This window comes from Peromyscus eremicus, chromosome 4 (genome assembly GCF_949786415.1).
Source record: "Peromyscus eremicus chromosome 4, PerEre_H2_v1, whole genome shotgun sequence".
NCBI classification, from domain to species: Eukaryota; Metazoa; Chordata; class Mammalia; order Rodentia; family Cricetidae; genus Peromyscus; species Peromyscus eremicus.
The window spans coordinates 12450260-12470091 of record NC_081419.1 but is presented as its reverse complement, the minus strand read 5'-3'; the positions used below and the strand labels follow the sequence as shown (position 1 = coordinate 12470091).

The following is a 19832-nucleotide window of genomic DNA, read 5'->3' as shown; positions in this document are numbered from 1 at the left end:
ATCTGCATTATTTTGACATTTTAAAAATCTGTTCAGTTTATCACGTAGGATGGTCCCGGAGGGAAACGAGCATGAATTCAATATGGTTGGCTAGAAGGGGGAATGGGGCTTAGGAGTTGGAGGATTGGGCTGCCGGTCTGTTTCTGTTTTACTCACAGCATGGCTCTGGGCAACTGGGGGTCCTAGTCTATGAGCCAAGTTTCAGAGACCTACCTGCAGGTTGTCAAGAGGATTAGATGCTGGCAGTAAACTACTTTCTATGGCAGTGTACACAAAATTGGGTTTCTAAAACATGGTCTTCTAGTTAGTAGTAGTAGGTTGAAGATGTCAGCTAACAGCCACCAACATTAGAATCTGCTATCAGGCTTGGTAATTTATAGCATAGAGAGGTGAGAGCTTTCTTTCCCATCTAGAAGCTTACCATCCAAGACAGACCCATGTGGTGGACATGAGGACAGCACAAGTCTGTGTGCCATGGAAGTGTTTGCTTTTGGGGGGAAGGTGATAAACACAGTGGTCATAGTTTTAGGTGTTTACAGTGTGCCTGGTTCCATTCTAAATAGTCTCCCTATATTTTCTCACTTTTCAACAATCTTGGAGGTCAGTGCTTTGTTATCCACGTTTTTAAGGGAAGAAAATCAGCCCATAGAGAGATCAAATAACCTGTCTGAGGTTACATAGAATGGACTGACATACTGGTCAACAGTGAGGTCAGAATTTGAACTCTTACCAGTCTGATTTTAGAGTTGTTTGCTGAAATCAGTTACTGTGTTGGGTCTCTTCGCCCAATATGTAGTTCTTTGACAGCAGAGTAGGAAGATATCTTACTCTTGGGGCAGTCCAGAGTGTTCCTTTCCTCTCGTGAGGTCTTGTGAGGACAGCAGAAAGGTATGTGTCGGGTGTGTGTGCACAAACATCAGTTACAGGAGAGAGCCCAGAGCAGGAGAGGTGGAGAGGGGCAGGGGAAGGAGGGAGAGATACATTTTGCTATGGCAGAGTTTTTGTCTTCTCTTTGAATCTAAGGTTTTTTCGTTTTGTTTTTTCTTCTTTGTTTTCGTGTGTATCTGTCCTCCATCCCAGATATCCTGTGGTTATTCCTCTCCAAAGTTTTCTGATGATTTTTATTTATAACAGAGTTGTTTTCTCTGGATGGCTGATGTATAGATGGCATAACCCTTCTCAGATTTAGTGATGAGACCAAGAGGTCTTTAAATGCTGATGAGTGGCATTTGTCCATTTGAAGCAAGTCATGAATAACTTGAACAGTAGTGGAGAGGGGGAAGCAAAGCAAGACTATTGTATTTGAATAATGAGGTGCTCTCTCCTCCCCAACTGCCAAAACTTTTTAATCTTCGTCAACAATTGTTCTGTCCGACATCCTATTTAGGTCGCATCTGTGGACTCTGAGCTCAGGACCCTGACAAGCAGCATATGAATTCTGTATTCATTAGTGATCTTGATCCTAATGCCTCTGTCCCTGCAACAGGGGCTCAGGTGTGGAAGCTGCTGGTTCATCCTCCCAGCTGACACTGAGAGGTTTAATGACTCTATAGGAAGATGACCACTGGCTGGGAGGTTTGCTGGCAGAACCCACACCACAGAGAGTGGTGATCAAGGAAGACTGTGGGTTTTAGCAGAGTGCCTTCCTGTGCAGCTCAAACCCCATTGGCATCAAACACAATTTGAAATAAATGCAATTAAAAAAAAAAAGTCTGACCTTTAACAAATAGTAGAAATGGTGTCAACTTAGTGAGATTCACTTGACTTATTTTTCAGATTTCAATTTTAAGCTTGTATTTATGTGATAGTTACATTAGTTTAAGTGCCTTCTATGGCTGGAGGAAAATCTACAATTCAAACCAAAATTATTCAGTGCTAGTCCTTTTGTTTATTATGATCTTTTGCTTTTAAAAATTACTAGAATGTGGACTTACTGATTGACTTGCGACATGTCATTAAGTATTGACCTTTTTTAGGTCACTTTCTGCTAGAAACATTGGACACCTTATTATCTAGTGACAACTTCATTGGTACATAATTTGCACCCATATAATTTGCCTGTGTAGAAGTTAGCAGCTTTTACTATTTCATTAAGAGTTGTACAGCTGTCGCCATAGTAAGTTTTAGAACATTTTAAACTTCCCCTGACTCTAAGGACCAAAGTTGTATCATTGCTTATTTCCTGCCAAGTCACCCATTCTGGGCATTTTTCATGAATGTCACGTGGTGTGTGTGTGTGTGTGTGTGTGTGTGTGTGTGTGTGTGTGTGTGTGTAAAAGACTTCAATTATTTTAATATTTTCAAAATGTTTCATGTTGTGGCACTTCATTGTTTCTTGAAGTTGTATTATATGGACATAGCATACTTTGTATTTGTAAAACTATTATACAAAGTATAATACATACTTTGTGTATCTGTTCATTAGTTGGTGGACATTTGGATTAGTTCTACTGTTTGGCTACCTACCATACTGCTGTGAACATCTCTTGTGTGTTTGTAGAGCAGAACTAACCTTTTGTGGTACTGCTAGTCCTTTCTATAAATTCTGTGTTGGTAGCAGCATAGGAGGTTTTGATTGCTTCACATCTGTACCAATGCTTGACACCTATCATTTTGAGTATAGTCATCCAGGTGAGGGTGAATGGTGTTTCACTTTGGTTTTAATAAATACCTTATTAAGAGTAAGTGTGACTGTGGGAATGTGTAGATTGAACAGTTTAACATTATACGTGCTTACAAACTCTGGTTTGGGGCAGTAGTTGGGCAGATTGTGTATTTGTTTAAATAGTGAAAGGTCCCTTTGGAAGGTCTTTTGGAGGTTATGTCTATAGTTTGTCTTTGGTCATAATTCCTATTTATAACTGCTTTTCCTTAAGACCAGAAGCATTAGATGCTGTAAAATTGTGTCTTTATTGTTAGATAAAAAAGATATATTAATTTCTTAGTAATTTTTTTCCTCTGCTTTTATTTAACATACAACTTTAGGTTTTAGAGGTGTCAGAACCCCAATATACAATCCCAGAAGCCCTGCATAGAATTATTTATAGTAGTGCTTTCCAGTGGAATTGATTAGTGAAGTTTAGCTGAAATTGGCATTTATGGGCAGTAGATTTGGGGAGATTCCCTGTTAACCCTTTTTTGGGGTGCTAATAGAAAGCACTATTGATGACATGCCACCTACCATCTTGGATGTGTAAGCTGTTTCAAATCATGAAGTTGGAGTGAGGGGAGAGGTGGGGGGAGGGGGAAGGTCAGAGAAGGGATTGTAGTCCGTACAGTAGAGTGGGCAGACCCGAAAGTGGAGAACTTGTCAAATTGGTTCTCTTTTAAAAAGTGAGTTTGGAGCAAGGCTCTGGGTTTGATCTCCAGCACTTGGGGGGTAGGGGGAGGGATAAATAACATCTTTGAATACAACATAATGGGCTGGCAAGATGGCTCAGAGGGCAAAAGCTCTTGCCACAGAAACCTGGTGATATGAGTTCATCCCTGGTGGAACCCATGATAGAAGGAAAGAAACAATTCCTGATAGTTGTCCTCTGACATGTACGTACACACACACACACACACACACACACACACACACACACACACACACACAAAACAACAGTAATAAGTAAAATAAACATTTCTTTTGAAAGTGAGTTTGGCTGGGCAGTGGTGGCGCATGCCTTTAATCCCAGCACTTGGGAGGCAGATCCAGGCAGATCTCTTTGAGTTCGAGGCCAGCCTGGTCTACAGAGCGAGATCCAGGACAGGCACCAAAACTACACAGAGAAACCCTGTCTAAAAAAAAAAAGTGAGTTTGTTCTCTTGAATTGGAACCCACCAGCAACTCACCTTGGAGAGGCAGAAAGGAACTTCCTGAATTAAGGTGCCTTCTCAGGTTTTCCAGTTCTCATAGGTGTTCTTGTGGAACCTTAGAGTACAGTTTTCTTCAGGCTGTGTCTGATGGTTCAGGAGCAGGACTTTGCCTCTTTCCATACAGCATTTAGATTTGATAAGAGATTGTTTTTCTCCCTTTGGTTCTTTGGGATTCCAGAGTCTTCTTGACTTAGAAGTGGATGCTTAGTCGTCCATGCCTCTGGCAAGTCCAAGTCTTCTCAACTTGCTTTCCAGAATGCCAGTTTAATGTTGGTAAATGGTTTTCATTTCCACCCTTGTTATATTGGTTTTTTTTTTTTTTTTTTTTTTTTTTTTTTTTTTTTTTTTTTTTTTTTTTTGGTTTTTCGAGACAGGGTTTCTCTGTGTAGCTTTGCGCCTCTCCTGGAACTCACTTGGTAGCCCAGGCTGGCCTCGAACTCACAGAAATCCGCCTGGCTCTGCCTCCCAAGTGCTGGGATTAAAGGCGTGCGCCACCACTGCCCGGCATATTGTTTGTTTTTACCTTTGGATCGAGACAGGGTTTCTCTGTGTAACAGCCTTGGCTGTCCTGAACTTGCTCTGTAGACCAGGCTGGCCTCAAACTCACAGAGATCCTCCTGCCTCTGCCTTCTGAGTTCTGGTGTTAAAGACTTGCGCCACCACCCAGCTATTTTCTGCTTTTAATAAAAGTTGAAAGTTGGATGTCTGGGGTATGGGATGAAGAAAGATTAAGTTTGTCTTGTTCTGTTTAATCTTGGGAAACAAAGGAAGAGTGACTGAGAGAGGAAAGATGCAGTTCTCCCGAGTCTCCAGTGTGAGGAGGGATTCCTCTTGGGCCAGGTTTCTAGAATTCTAGATTCAATAAACCTTAGGAAAGTGACCCTGAATCCCAAGATTATCTATTTCTGATTCTTTGAGGAATAATGAAAGGATATTTATAAATAGTGACCTGGTAAATCTGTTGGCTTTAATTCTTTTAAAGAAATTTTCTGCTGAAAGTATTTCTGTGCTGAGTTTCATATTCCTAAAGAATCAGTGTGTGATCACTCAGCAGATTCTTAGTGGCGCCAGCTGAATGCAGCACATGGTGCTGGGCCAGGAGTGGGATGAGAAGAGGCTATCCTGAGTGCGGTGGAGACTTCCTGTGCAGCCATTAGCAAAGCAGATGGAAAGAGGGATTCTCCTGCACTGTAGCCGATAGGTAATTATTTGTGATGCATTTCTTTGGAGCAGGTGCTCCTTCTGAAATGCTTTTGCTTCACATATTTCCTGTAACTGTGAAATGTAGAGAGAAATGTACCATGTAGGAGAAATATTTCACAGTATGTTGCTGTCTGCACCTGTGGCAAAAATCCAGCAGGCAAAGTAAGACTTTGTGAGTAGAGACTATGCATCAGAAGAGCAGGAGCCAGATGCAGGGCTGGTGTTCAGTGGATTTAGTGTTTGGTGACTTCGATGTGTAGGTAGAATCAAAAGGAAGAGTTCTGGTAAAATGTTCTGCATTGTGATATCATAATAAATGGCACCTTCACCTTCTCTTGTCTAATAGAATTGCCCTTGTCGACTTGAGTCTTAGCCTTTATCTTTCTGGTACTCAGGTGACGCCAAAATTTGGAATATCAGAGTTCCTTAGGAGAAGAATAAAAGAAGCTCTTTTTCTGATTCCATTGCACTCTAGAACCCCATTGTAAAAGTGTGAATCTCAACTACCTACAAGTGACTGTCTGTGGGCGTGAGCTCGGATTTCTGTGTCAGAGTAGGCTCTGTTACAAATCCAAGGAATAGCCTGTGGCCAGAAGCTCGTAGCCTCTTGAACAATGGGGTTTTTGCTTTTCTTGTGTATGGATTAGAGAACTACAAGAGATAAAGTATAGGACTGAGTGTTATTGGATGGTAGCTTAGAATCCTGTAAGTTTGCCTTGGCAGGTAATTTGGCATAAATTCTTAATGTAAATCTGGGTTAGTGCTGAAGATGTTATTTTAGTAAAAAAGATAAACTGCTGATTAATTCAGCATAGAACTCAATTACAAATTGAAAGTGTCTCTGCGGGACTCCCGGGCCCTAAAGACAGCAGATGTTGAATTGGTACTCCAGCATATTTCACAGTGGTATGAAATATTAACATGGTTTATTATACTTGTGTGGTGTGTGATATCAGGAAGGGGGAGGTGGTGGGCATGTGTGCGTGCAAAGCAACCCGACATTATACATCCACTAATACACACTGAAGTATGATTGGGAATTTTAAGAAATTTTCCTTTTTTTTCCTTTTTTAAAAAAATAAAGTGGCTCTGTGGAGAAATTATGCTTAAAATAACATTTGGGGCTAAACATTTAAATGTAGTGTCTGTGTAGGTTCATGTTATACATACTGGTTAACATAAAAATGGCAAGCACGGTACCACAGGCATGCAAACATTCAGAGAGACTGCTGCTTGCAAGAATGAGAGTCCTAGAGGATCTGAACTGAGCTCACTGCATCACCAGTCAGCTTGGACGTCCTAGAAAGTTAGAAATTGCTTCTGTGTCGTTTTTACCTTCTGATCTGAAACATGGACCTTAAAATCAACCAAAAAAAAAAAAAAAAAAAAAAAAAAAAGCTGGGTGGCGGTGGCACACGCCTTTAATCCCAGCACTCGGGAGGCAGAGCCAGGCGGATCTCTGTGAGTTCGAGGCCAGCCTGGTCCACTGAGCGAGATCCAGGACAGGCACCAAAACTACACAAAGAAACCCTGTCTCGAAAACAAACAAACAAACAAACAAAAACCCTGTATTTTACAGAGGCAAAGAAGTTTCATTTCCAGCAAAATGAAGAAGAGCCTCTGTTTTCATCTCTGTCTACTCACGGGAAAGTCCGCAATTTCGTGTATGAGAGCGGAACAAACAGCTGCCAACATTTGAAGGAATTGACAGTTCTTAAGAAGAGAGGGGTGTGACTGAAGTTGACTGAGAGAAGATAGTTCAAAGCCATTACCTCTTGGTTTAGGGTGTTTTTCATGACAGCTTATACAAGTGTTAGTTTTGGTAGCTGAAGTAAAATAGTTCTAGAAGTGGCCAAATGATTATGGTAAGAGTAACTGTCATACCTTTGGCTTATTGTGAAGTCTTTTAAAAGGTACCCATTCTCAGAAACTCCTAAGGCACAGCAAACTTGGCAAAGGCAGGCCATTATCCATAGCCCCAGAAGAAAAGCTGGGTGCTGTGGGCCTCTCTGTAAGCTGTTGACAGGCAGTGGTCTTGTAGAAATGTGGAGGCTGGGTTTGCATTCAGCTAAGGTTTATTGAACAGGGTCTGTGACAGTCATAGTCTAATGGGATGGACAGGCCCACAAACTACTGAAAGTATGCTTTGACATGCACAAGAAATTGGCATACAAAGGTCCAGGTTTTGAAGTAAGACACAGGGGTGGGTCGGGGGGGAACATGATGGCACACTGATGGAATTTCCCTCGGAGACTTTGAGACAACTGCAGAGAGCATTCAGCTTGTCACATAAGTTGACTTGGGGTTTGTGGAATGGTAGGACACCAGCCCAAAGAGGAGTTTATTCTGAACAAAGTACTTGGTGTGGTCCTGCTCTGTCATTTGCAACCCTGGAAGTTTTTAGACAGTTGAACATATTTGGAAGTAGGAAAACAAACTCCAGATGGTGTACGATGTCTATAAAGTTGTCTGAGTGGTCATGTTCTGAGTTAGCATGGCCTTTTAATTAGCATGTGCTCTTCACTGTGTCTAGGGCTGGAGCTCAGCATCCTTGTCCCTGCGAGTGAATATTTAAGTCTAGAAAGCTGCCACATTCCATTAGAGGCGGTTGTTCCAGCAGTGGGTGCAGGAGCTGTGTAGACTTCTCAGATGTCCTTTGAGACTTACGTGGCAGAGTAATTGGAAGGTGCTGGTACTTAGTGTGTTGTGCATGGTGGAATGTGAGATTACCAGCTGTAATGAGACCCCAGCAGCATACCTCAGGAAGGTAGTTAAAGTTTTAACCTTCACAGATAATGTTACTTGGGGGTTTCTATGAGATAATTTATACCACTCTTCTCTAGCCCTGAAACTGTGCAGAAACTAAAACTGATATCAAGTTGTGCTAAACACACACACACACACACACACACACACACACACACACACAAATACAAATGTTGTTTGCAGGGAGCACTGTGTCCATAGAATGCAGGTAGTCACAGCATTGGATTATCATTTTTCTGAAATTGGAACTGTGGTGATAGCAGAAAATTAAAAAGATATAATAATTGGTTGACTTTGATTCCTTGACAAATACATTGGCTTTTAACTCAGATGAAAGCTGAATATGGTGGCTGCACTCCTATTTCAGCACTTAGGAGGCTGAAGCAGGAGGACAGCTGTAGCTACCTAGCAAAACTCTGTCTCAGAAAAAAAAAAATCCCCCCCCATAAACATCCTGTATTTCATGTGTATAAGTGTTTGCTTACATGTACACATGTGCATCATGTGTATCTGGTACCCAAGGAGGATAGAAAAGCATATTGGATCCCCAGAACTGGAATTACAGTTGAGAGCTGCCATGTAGGTACTGAGGACCCAATCCAGATCCTCTGCAAGAGCAGCCAGTACTCTTAACTGCTGAGCCATCTTTCCAGCCCCCCAAAAGACGGAGTTTTTAAAAACCCACATGAGTAGTTGGGGCAAGGAGCACCAAGACCAGTGGGGTGGGGGTGTTTTGAAGAGGCCTGTGTGTGCTTTGGGCCTTTGTTTCTCGTGCAACTCTTCAGGCCTGCTAGTAAAGCAGAAAACTCGCTCCTAATGTGAACTGAAACCAACCCTTCAAGGATACTTTGGAAAGGAAGGTCATGTATGTAAATTGCTAGTCAGGTGTGTCAAAAGTTTGCTCTTCCCATCTCTTGCCCCAAAACTTTTAAAGAAAGTTTTGTCCTTGCTTTTTTGTTTTACTTTAGTTAAGACTTGCAATCAACAAATGGCCTTTTGAAAACAAAGTTAGATGGTATCTTTTTATTGCTGGTACACAGAGTGAAAAGAAAAACAATTTGACTCATTCTGTTTTGGGAGAGCTGTATTTTAGAGATGTGAGCCTGTGGATCTCACAGGCTTCCATTTAGTATTTGTTGAGGATAGATAGTGCAGTGAAGTCATCAGGAGGCTCTCAGTTTTACCAGATGTTACCCAGCTGGGTGCGGGAGGGATGCTAGAGTTGCATGGTTTAAGCCACAACAAATGCCATAATTTGGGGGATTGTTTGGAGGTTCTGTTTTCTTGGGTGAACAAACCATGGACTTTGGTGTCAGACCAAGTGATTTCATCTCAGGCCTTTCAGTCTTTGGTCACATGCCATGGGCTGGTCCTTTGTTATCCTCTGCTGCTTGGTTTCCTTGGGAAATGGGAGTGAGGGTGAGAGCACTTGCGGGTTTTTGGAGAGTAAGTAGGGACGTGCATTAGATGTGAATTCTTTACCTTGTTTAGAAGTTTCTAGTGAAGAGAGGAAGTGAAAATGTGGTTTTTGGTGCACTTCTGAAATACAGTAGGAAATTCTATATGGAAGGTGCACTAGCAACTGAGATTAAAACTTCACATGGAATTTCATTTTCAGGATACTAGCTGCTTTCATAATTGCTTCATTGGCTCTGTGTTAGGTGCTGTTATTATCAGTTCGAGAAGAATGAGACTTTTGCGTTGCAATTTTGCTGGTGAAGGCTAGTGGAAGCAGAGGAGTCAGATTGGCAGCAGCCACCATGGTTGTCTGCACGAAGGGCAGTGGACTAGCAACTTCCCCTGTGCACAGGAACAGTTAAGACTTAAACCCCTAGGTGCCTCTTGCAGGGAAGACCTGAAAGAGCTGTGTGATGAAACCACTGCAGTCATACAGCTAGTAATCAGCAGGGCTGGGTTCATGCCCAGTCTTTATTCCCTTGTCTTCTTGAAGTCCAGGCTGGTGAGATGGCTCAGTGGTAAAGGTGCTTGCCACCAAGCTTGACATACCTCCCCCTAGCCTGACTTTAAAAAAATGTAAAAATAAAAAATATTCTTTAGTTCTTTAAATATATCTATCAGACCCAGACTCTAAAAATTTTATTGTATTCTCATTCTCTCTCTCTCTCTATTTCTCTCTTTCTCTCTTCTCCTACCCCCTCTACCCCCCAGACAGGGTGTCACTGCTTAGCCCTGATTGACTGCAACTATACAGACCAAGCTGGCCTCTGTCTCTTGAGTTCTGGGATACAGTGGACTGCCATCACATCTGGCTTTCTTGTAACTTTTTGGAAGCATACCTTCTCTGTCCTTAAGGAACTGAGAGTTTATGTGAAGACTGAGCCTTGGGGCCCAGAAAAAGGTGATGAGCTTGGTCTTCAGAAGGGTCCTAGTTGTTAGCTGCTTCTAGTTGCTCCCCTCTTCCCTGCCCTTCCCCAGGCTACCATTCTTTCTTGTTTTGTTTTTCAGGCAGTCTCACTATACATCTAGCTGTCCTAGAACTCCATATGTAGACAAGGTTGACCTTGAACTCACCGAGATCCTCTTACTCTGCCTTCTGGGATCAAAGGTGTGCGCCACCATGCCGCACCGATACCGTTCTTTCCTAAGAGCCTTTCCACTTCCTCCTCAGGCCCTTAGCGCTTCTTTCTACATGCTAGCAGCTCTTGTACCCGAGTTAACCAATCCTATGTACTCCTTCAGCTGCACTTCAGGGTTTTCATAGTCCTGCCATTCATGAAATGGGAAATGGCATTTCCAAGTTGATTATTGCCCAGGTGTGTTGTTCCACTTGTTTATTTGCTACCCCTTCCCTGTAGTTGACTAAACTTTGAATGATTCTAACTTAACTTGATCTTGTCCCTTTCTGTAGACATCCTTTAGGGAATCTGTTATAGAAGCCTGCCATTGTCTAGAGAGTATATCAATTATTATTGTCTTTTCCATCAACCCACCAGAAAAATAGTTGCAAAGAAATTACAGACAGCCCTTGTGTGCAGGCTGTACTCATTCAGAGGAGTGCTCAATGGCCACAACATGCTAGATGTCCATGTGGCACCCTCTCCAGATCCCCTCCTGAACTCATACCTGCCCACCTCTTTCTCCTTTGCTGACAGTGGACCAAACTGTCCTCACCAGTAATGTGCTTGATATATCTGTCCTGCTCCTGTCTTTGGTCTCTCGCTACTGCTTCCAGACTCAGGTTCTACATGCACAAATTTCACCACATCGGCTCCTTGCTAAAAAATGTACAGCCCAGTACTTAACAGGGCTGATGCTGTGTGGTGTGTAGTAAGGTTCTTGGGGATTCAGCTCCACTGCACTGCCTGCCTAACCCTACCTTCCCCTGGTTCTGACTCCTCATGACACACCACTTCTGCCTTCTGCTTTTTCTTTTTCTTTCACCCCTTTCTCAAGACTTGGCTCAGTTCTCATGACCTGACTGTGAAACCTCTGACACCCATGACTTCTTTGTCAAGCCTGCCTCTTGGTAGCACGTATTTCACCATAGTAAGATTACCTATTCTAGCCGGGTGGTGGTGGCGGCGGCAGCGGCGCACACCTTTAATCCCAGCACTTGGGAGGCAGAGGCAGGCGGATCTCTGTGAGTTCTAGGCCAACCTGGTCTACAGAGCGAAATCCAGGACAGGCACCAAAAACTACACAGAGAAACCCTGTCTTGAAAAACCAAAAAAACAAAAAACAAAAAAAACAAAAAAAAAAGATTGCCTTTTCCTTTCTCCTTAGGGGTTTGAATGTTCTTCCCTGACAGGCTCTGCTCAGACCTCATCCCTGGTACAGTGGTGCCTGCAGTGTGTGCTTACATCCAGGCATGAGTTCATACAGAGCTGATCGAACCTGGACATTTTATATCACTTGACATTTGCTTTATTTGTGACTGCCTTGAAATTTCCTAGAACAAGGGTACTCTGTACATCCTTGGCTCTTCTGCCCATCATTCCTAGATCTTGAGACTATGGAAGCAGGATGGAGCAGAGGACACTCTACATTGGCCTCGAGCATATCCAAGTACCTGGCCACAGGATGGGGCTTGCATCTGTTGAGACCTATGGTCAGATTCCCTTCTGTATTTATCCCTTTCCCTGCCACACCTTTGTCTTTTTCCCTCCTTCCTTCCCTCTCTTTGTGTTGAGAATTGAACTGAGGGATCACAGATGTGAGGCACTTATTCTATCACTGAACTGCATCTCGATCCCAGGGTCCAGCCTTCCCACTTTCTCCCCATTTTCAGTGATAAACTGTTTATCTGACCATTTTATTTCAGGAGCAAGATAATAAATTTTGAGGGTTACTGAGCATATTTCTCACATTCTTTTTAAACCTAGGCTTTCTTTTTATTTCTTTTTTTTTTTTAAATTTCTCTCCTTACATTTGATTCAGCACAGCCTTGAAAATGTGTATTTGTGTATATGGTGCTGTGAACACTGATTTCCTCTCCTTGTGGAAAGCAACATGTTCTCATCTCTTCTGGTCCTTTTCACTCTGGAAGCTTAGGTATTTTTTTTCCATTCACTGTCACAGATTCCAGCAAAACCACTTGCCCGCCATCAGTTTTCCTAATGGTAGGATAGGGAGAGAGACTTTGGTGGTGCCAGGTACTAGTTTGGCACAAATCCCTGGCTCTTTTCACACATAGCCAAGCGCCTGTGGGTGCATCAGCCACGCTTTGTGTACGCCCCTGCGTCCGCACCTGTAGAAGCAGACAAGGGTTGTGTAAGCATGGGTATTCAGCACGGCAGTTCTCCACAGCTTCTTTCTGCTACCCTAGACCTCATCTGTAGATTTGTAAGTCCTGTGTGCCTGGGACTCATAGCCCTTGGACAGAGACACTGTTGCCATTCTTGCATTCTACACTCACTCTAGCTCAGTGAGTGACCAGGCTTTCTAGAGCTTTATTCTTTCTGGCCTTTGCTGACCCATTGTGACTGTGCAGCCTGTGTGCATTCCAATCCTCTAGCTATAGTGCATTCCAATCCTCTAGCTATAGTCAGGGTTTTCCTACTTGGATTATCTGGACAGCCCAGATAGGCCTTCCCATCCTTGCTAAGAACCCTTAAAAAATCTCTCTTGCACCCACCACAAGCTTTCTTCATGACTTGCATCACCCACATCCTGGTGCACTCTAGCACCCACACAGGGGCAGCATACTGACTTCAATCGTCAAGACATGTTCCACACTTTTATTTTTTTTTTTTAAACTTACTTGTTTATTTATTCAAGTTTGGTTTAAAAAACAGGTTTATTTTAAATTTTATGTGTGCGCGCGTGTGTACTTGTACATGAGTAAGGTGCCCATGAAGGCCAGAGCCATCAGGTCCCCTGAAGCTGGAGTTACAGGCTACCTTGAATGGGAACTAGGAACCCTTTGCAAGAGTAGCAAGCCCCTAAGTTTGGTTTTTTGAGATAAGGTTTGCTTTTAGCCCAGGCTGGCCTTGAACTTGATGATCCTCCTGCCACAGTCTCCCAAGGGCTTGAATTACAGGTATCTGCTAAAATTGATAACTTTAAAGGCACAGTTGCTCTTTACTTCTACACAGTGATTTCTAGGTGTTCCGACAGGCAGTCCTATTTACCCCAAGAGCTCAAGCCAGACCTGGAATTTGGATGTCTTTACCTTGTCACCCACCCCAGCCTGAAAAACAAATTAGCCTTTCCACTGTAAAGGATGTGGCCACATGTGGAGTGTATCAGATTTGTGCCTACCTGCTGCGGGAGGGGGCTTTTTAAAATACTCTATTGAGCTCTTTTTTATTCACCACCAGCCATTAAATTTGGGCCCTGTCAATGGCATAGTTAAAACCTCAGCATATTAACCAGTCACTACAAAATGTCATATTCAAGCCCTTTCTTCCTTGCTGTTAATTGACCTTGAGTGGTCTCCAGTTGAGACTGGTATAGTTTTGGAATTACTGTCTTTGGTATTGACCTGTTCTATGGCTTTGTCTTTGACTAGCAAAGCTGTATGTGTATTTGAAGTTGAGATTGTTTCTTAATTTATTGCTGTACATGTTGCATACTGATTTCCTGGGATACAAAGATGGAAAAGGTGTGAGGTACAGAAGTGTGGTACTCTCCTGTTGGAGTCCAAACTCGAACCACACCCAGACTTAGCCTGCTGTGCTTCAGATCGTCAGAGCAGTAGGCTGTATTACTCCTTGTGTATGTGTTCGTGTACATGGGCCTAATGCTAAGGATGGTGGAGTTCAAGGTCTCCATTTAATCAACAGAACAGTGGGTTGTTCCAAATCAGAGTAAAGAAAGATTATGTAAATTTTCTAAGATTAATTTGGATTATTTTAATAAACTAAGTTCTGATTGATTTAACCTTCCTTCTCTCCCTCTCTCTCTCTCTCTCTCTCTCTCTCTCTCTCTCTCTCTCTCTCTCTCTCTCTCTCTCTCTCTCTCTCTCAACTTCCATGAGATAGGGTCTCACTGTGTATCCCTAACTGTCCTAGAACTCATTATGAAGACCAGGTTGGCCTCTATCACTACATCTGCTTCAAGAGTGCTAGGACTAAAGGCATGCACCACCATGCTCAGCCATTTCTATATTTATTATATATTACCTATGGTCATTATCTAATACAGGAAATCTCTTGACCCATCCCTCCTTATTGAAATTTGCATCCACTGACTAGCATCCATGCAGCCTTCTCACAATTGGTTCCAAGGAGTTAAATATATGTTGTCAATAAAGGAGTAACTGAAATAAAGTTGGCAACTAGTAGGGGTAAATGTAGATTCAGTAGCAAGTAGAAAAAGGAATAGAAGCTAGGTGAGAATTGGACTGCCATGCTATCCCACATTCTTTCCACCAGAGGAAACAAAGGGAGGAGAGCCAGCTGTCCAGTTCCTGTGGAGGCATAGAAGGAAAAGGGATGCCTCTATGAGAAAATGGAGGGGACTGGGGGCTCAGTAGGTATAAAGTACTTGCTACACTGTGCAAGCTTGGCGATCTAAGTTCAGATTCCCAGCAGCCATGTAAAAAAATCCCATCAGTGGGCCCACTGAGACAAGGCAGATAGATCCCTGGGGCTAGTTGACAAGTCAATCTAACCAATCAGTGTGCTCCAGGTTCAGTGAGCAACCCTATCCCCCCCCCCAAAAAAAAAAAAAAAAGTGGGAGAGCAGCTGAGGAAGATGGCAGCATCATCCTCTGGTTCCGACCCCTCCCAACCCCCACAACTCCCAGGCAGTAAAGACAGTAGGCACAGAGAGCTCTGCCCTTCATGACCGAGGAGGCTTCTTCCTCCCCTTCCCATGCCTTTCCTCTAGCTACATAACAGAAGGCATTTTCCTGCAAATAACCAATGTTGTTTCTTTTTAAATTCTAAAATTTTTAGTTACAAATGTATTGTTTCAAATGACTGGCCATATACATATATTTTTACATTGCAAATGTATCTAAATGGTATGTTAGGCTTTAGTCAAATATATACTTAATATTTTCCTTGCTCCCAGCATAAGTGTGCTCAGTATGCATAACCAAGCTGTCAGGTTGCACAAGGTTTCTTTAAAGAGGATTAATTTGAAGCAGAACTGTGCAGGGTGCCCATTGGCTGGCACACCTACATTTTACTCTGGTGACATTGCCAATCCAAAAATCACTTTAGTGAGAAGAATTGGATTGTAACTGTAGGTGGGATAACGTGGAGAAGTTTCTCTGCAGTACTATTTGGACCCACACTGTAGCGGATGCAGAGGTAATCTATCAGTTTGTGAGTGTCTACAAAACACAACTCTCTAGATAACAGGTTTAAAGTAAAGATTTAATACAGCCTCCATCTCCTATGATGTTGCAGTGACAGTTTAAAACTCATTCTCTAAATCTCAGCAGACTTTATAGCTAGCAGTGGGCCAATATAAAGTTTAATAGCGTTACAACACATAAATCATCTTTTAAAGATGCTACTAGTAGCTCCAATATTAAATGCAGACAATCGCCTGTGGTATAAATAATTTATCAAACACCGTTTCAGATTAGCCTTCCATGCTGAGTTATTTATTTTAGCCCTTTCTGTATGATTCCTAAGGCACTTTTTGAAAGATCCATTACTGGTCAGTTTAATGAACTTGGGGGTCTGTTTTGTCCCCTCAAGCACTCGGGTACAGCTGTGGTGACCATTACATGGCCGACGTGGACCTCTTTGTGCCTTTTACAAGTGCTGCCCATTTGTCATGTAGCGGTAAATGGAGCTGCACATTGGAGTCCAGGGACACATTGTGTGGTGCAGTGATGGAGACAAACAGATAGCTCTATAAAGTGCTGCTTGTCACAGCTGACTTGGAGTACAGTACATCACTCTTATTGTAATCTCATTTAAGAAGCAGGGTGGCCCGGGGGACTGATATTCCCAGTTAGTTTGGTCTTTGTAGCCATAAAGCAGGAAGTGCTCCTTTTATATTCTCTGAACTTTTAGGGAGTGTGCTTTGCTTGGATTAATTATTACAGGAACTTCTCCATGGCACTGGGTGAAGGCTTGTCAGCAGGTTTGTCTGGACTGCCTTTTTCTGGCTTGGGGCTTGGTATCCGCACTTGCTGTTTAAAGGTGGATTGCATCATTTTAGGAGCCCTCTGGCTTGTTTTATTAAGTAAGTTATCAGCCATTAAGCATTTGCCATGTGCCAACTCATTATAGTTGCTTTCTGTACTTGATTTCTAGTTTTTGCAGCAAATCTGTGAGGTAGAATTTATTATCATATTAGAAGAGCCATCTCAGAGAGGTGGTTACTGGCTCCTAGCCACACAGCAGGAAATAGGAGTCTGAAGATTCAGTTCTGTCTGTCTGCTTCCACATCTGCTAGATGACCTTGAACCTGAGACTCTCTGTTTTTTTGTTTTGTTTTTTGTTTGTTTGTTTGTTTTACACCAGGGTCATGGTCTTCTGCATGAGTGTTTTGGAGCTGTTCTTATCATGGAGGGCTATTTTTTTTTTTTTTTTTTTTGTAGTTGGGATGTGTCCTGCAGGTCTAACACACTGAATCTCAAAGTTCCCTTGAGATAAGCAATGTAAATCCATGAGCAGCTGGCTGGTTGGAGGAGGATGCCGGCACAGCAGGGAGAGAATATAGCACCTGGGCCTGGCCAGCTGGGGGCACAGGGTCTGCATGGCTGGGTCAGAGCCCCTCTGCAGCACCTGTCCCAGGCAGATGTTGCTCAGGACCCAGATCACCTCAAATCTTCCAGAAAAGGGAAGTGCAAAGTCCTAGAAAGAATGAATCCTAGAGGAAGACAGTGTTTCCTGAATGTTCTGTGGGCCAAAGATGATAAAATGTGGTGTTTTCTCCACCTCTTAGGATTTTCTTGTTACTTTTCCAAAATACTGATAGCACATGTTAAATACAAAAGTTATTTAATTGCAAAATTTTACTTTAGGGAAAAAATATGCAAATGAACATAGTAGTATAGGTATGTCTGTGCCTAGAAGTCTATTTGTAAAGTACTGTGTTCAAAGCCAGTATTTGACATATAAAGCAGTTTCTCGAATGTAATAGGTCTCTGAAAATACTTCTTGAAGATACTGTGTAAGTAATGGGTAGACAGTAGTCATTTTCAACCTCCTGGTGTTTTAAGGGAGTTTGGTGGTTAAGGGAAGGACATGTAATAAGACCTTCATCTTGATAATGATCCCTGGCATGACATTGTAGGAACATTACTCCAGCACCATGGAAAATAGGCTGTTGTCAGGTAAGTAGTTCATGGGTATTGTGGGAAACACAAGGCCCCCTTCTCCATAATAGAGATGACTACCAGAGGAGCTGCTACTGGACCAGACAGAAATTGGCAGCCACCATTCTTAAACTCAACCCAGGTATTGAGGCTCCTAGTGACAGTGAGTGACACATGACACAGCCTTGGTGTCCCCAATTAGTGAAGAGCCCAGAGCCCAAGAGAGGTCACTTGTTAGCCGATAGGGCTTGTGGCTACCACAAACCTGTTTGACTGTTTGCTAGCTATGTGACCTTGGGGCTCCCTCTCAGCCATACTTTCTGATTATTATGAGCCTCAGAAGATGCTTAGGACCGGAGTAAAACCTGTTTATCCAGGTGCCTGACTCAGTATGTAACACATTATGGGGGTGTGTGTGTGTGTGTGCATAGAGGAGGGGGTTCCTTAAAGAATCATCTCAAGTAAACCAAATTATACATAATACATTTAAAAGTTTTGCACCTTTTGAAATGTGCTTTTGCCAGCAATCTGCTTCCATTTCCAAACGTTTGAAAAAAAAAAAAAAAAACAGAGAGAGAATCACCTGCACTCTGTAGCACCTCCTGGGTAGGTGCTACAGTTGAATTAAAACAGGCATGTGTAACACAGTTCATATGTTTCTGTGCCCTCTACATCATCTTCCCTTGAGAACTTAAGGTCTGCAGCACTATTGGGGGTTGTTGTTGTTGTTGGGTTTTTTGCTTGTTTCTTTTCCTCCCTGTCCTGTGTACCTTCCTTGCTCAGAGCACCAGCAACAGAGATGAGAACAGACAAAGAAAGGCAATGGTTAAGTGGAGAAAAGAGAAGGGGGAGAAGGGATGGCAGCCCTGAGCAGGGGAGCAAGCAGGGCGCTCCCAGTGTGCGTGCACATGCACATCTAAGGTTGGTTAATACGCAAAGTGAGTTGGAATGAGGTTGCATTTGTTAAGCGGGTGGTTGGGATTTGCTATGTGGGAGCAGTCTCCACTTCCATCTGCTCCACCACCTTCCCTTGTTTCTGGTAAGGCTTTTGAGGGACTATTGAGAATCCCAGGAGAGAGTTCCTGTTTAGATGGCCCTCTGGGGTGAATTCTTACAGCACTGTGCACATGCACATGAGAATAGCTTGCTTTACCACCCTCACAAACGTGTCTGACTGCTGGTTGGGTAAGACCCCTCCCACTCTTGCAGAGCTGTCTCTCCTCCTCTGGGTCTGTAGAGGGCACTCCTGTCACTAGTATTCCAGCCTGGCTCAGATTTTCTCACAACTTGAAGCCTTGAATTTGTCCATCAAGGTTCTTAGGCCAGATTTAGGGCATTTGGTGCACGGGGGTTGGAGTTGGGGGGTGGTATTACTGAGATGTGTGCATTTTGTTGGGCTCATGTGTCTGTACTCTCGTGCCATCGGGTAGCAGATGAAGCACGTAGAAAAGGCTGGCTCATTTCTGTCCTTGTTGTGTAAAGGATTTCAGCTTCATGGGCCCATGTTCTACCCTGCCGCCTGCATTGCACCCGTTTCCTGGGTGCCTTTGTTGACAGCCTGCCTTCAGCTCTCCTTGAAGCTTCACTGAGGCAGCCATTATTGACCTTTTGACCCTCTTCATGCTCTGGAACAGTCACATGGGTCTGATGCTCCCAGTGAACTTTTAAAATCCCAAGAGGGTGAGAGGTTCTGGGACCTCTATCTGTGGCCCTAGTGTCCCACTTGGCATATGCTGGCGCTCTCGACTCAAAAAGTAAAGAGGAACTTTTGGGAGAAGCAACAAGTCACTTCAACGAACTTGTAGGCTCATAGGGGGTGGACACACATTCAAGTAGTCTAATGTTTGACTCTGCCAACATTTCCTAGAACTACAATTGTGCTTTGGTATCAGCTTGTCTCAGCCCCACAGTGCTGATTTTCTCCATTATGTTACCAGGAAGTCGGTATCTTTAGTTTTTTGTTTTTGTTTTTTTTCCGAGCCTGTGCATCTTTCTCCTCTATTTTATAGACTGCAGCTTTGTCTTCCCCTATCCTTGGGTAGGAGGATTCTATCCTGGAGTCACTGTTAAAATACTTTGATCATTTGGCAAACGAAGCCCATGAGTCAAATCTAGCCTGACACCTGTTTTTGTTATAAAGTTTTACTGGGACACATAATCACCCTGTTTATGCATTGTCTGTGGCTGTTTTGTGCTAGGTGGTGTCATTAAGTAGTTGTAACAGACAACAAGTGTGCACAGGAACCTAAAATATTTACTACCGGGCCCTTATGAGAAGATGTCTTAGAGTTTCTATTGCTGTGAAGAGACACCA

The 19832-nt window shown here is 43.0% G+C and overlaps 1 protein-coding gene across 1 annotated transcript in view; it reads left to right on the top strand.

Moving 5' to 3' along the window:
- Psmb7 (proteasome 20S subunit beta 7) overlaps positions 1-19832 on the top strand; it is a 60919-nt gene that overhangs the window by 38408 nt on the left and 2679 nt on the right. The gene's annotated exons all lie outside the window — the stretch shown is intronic.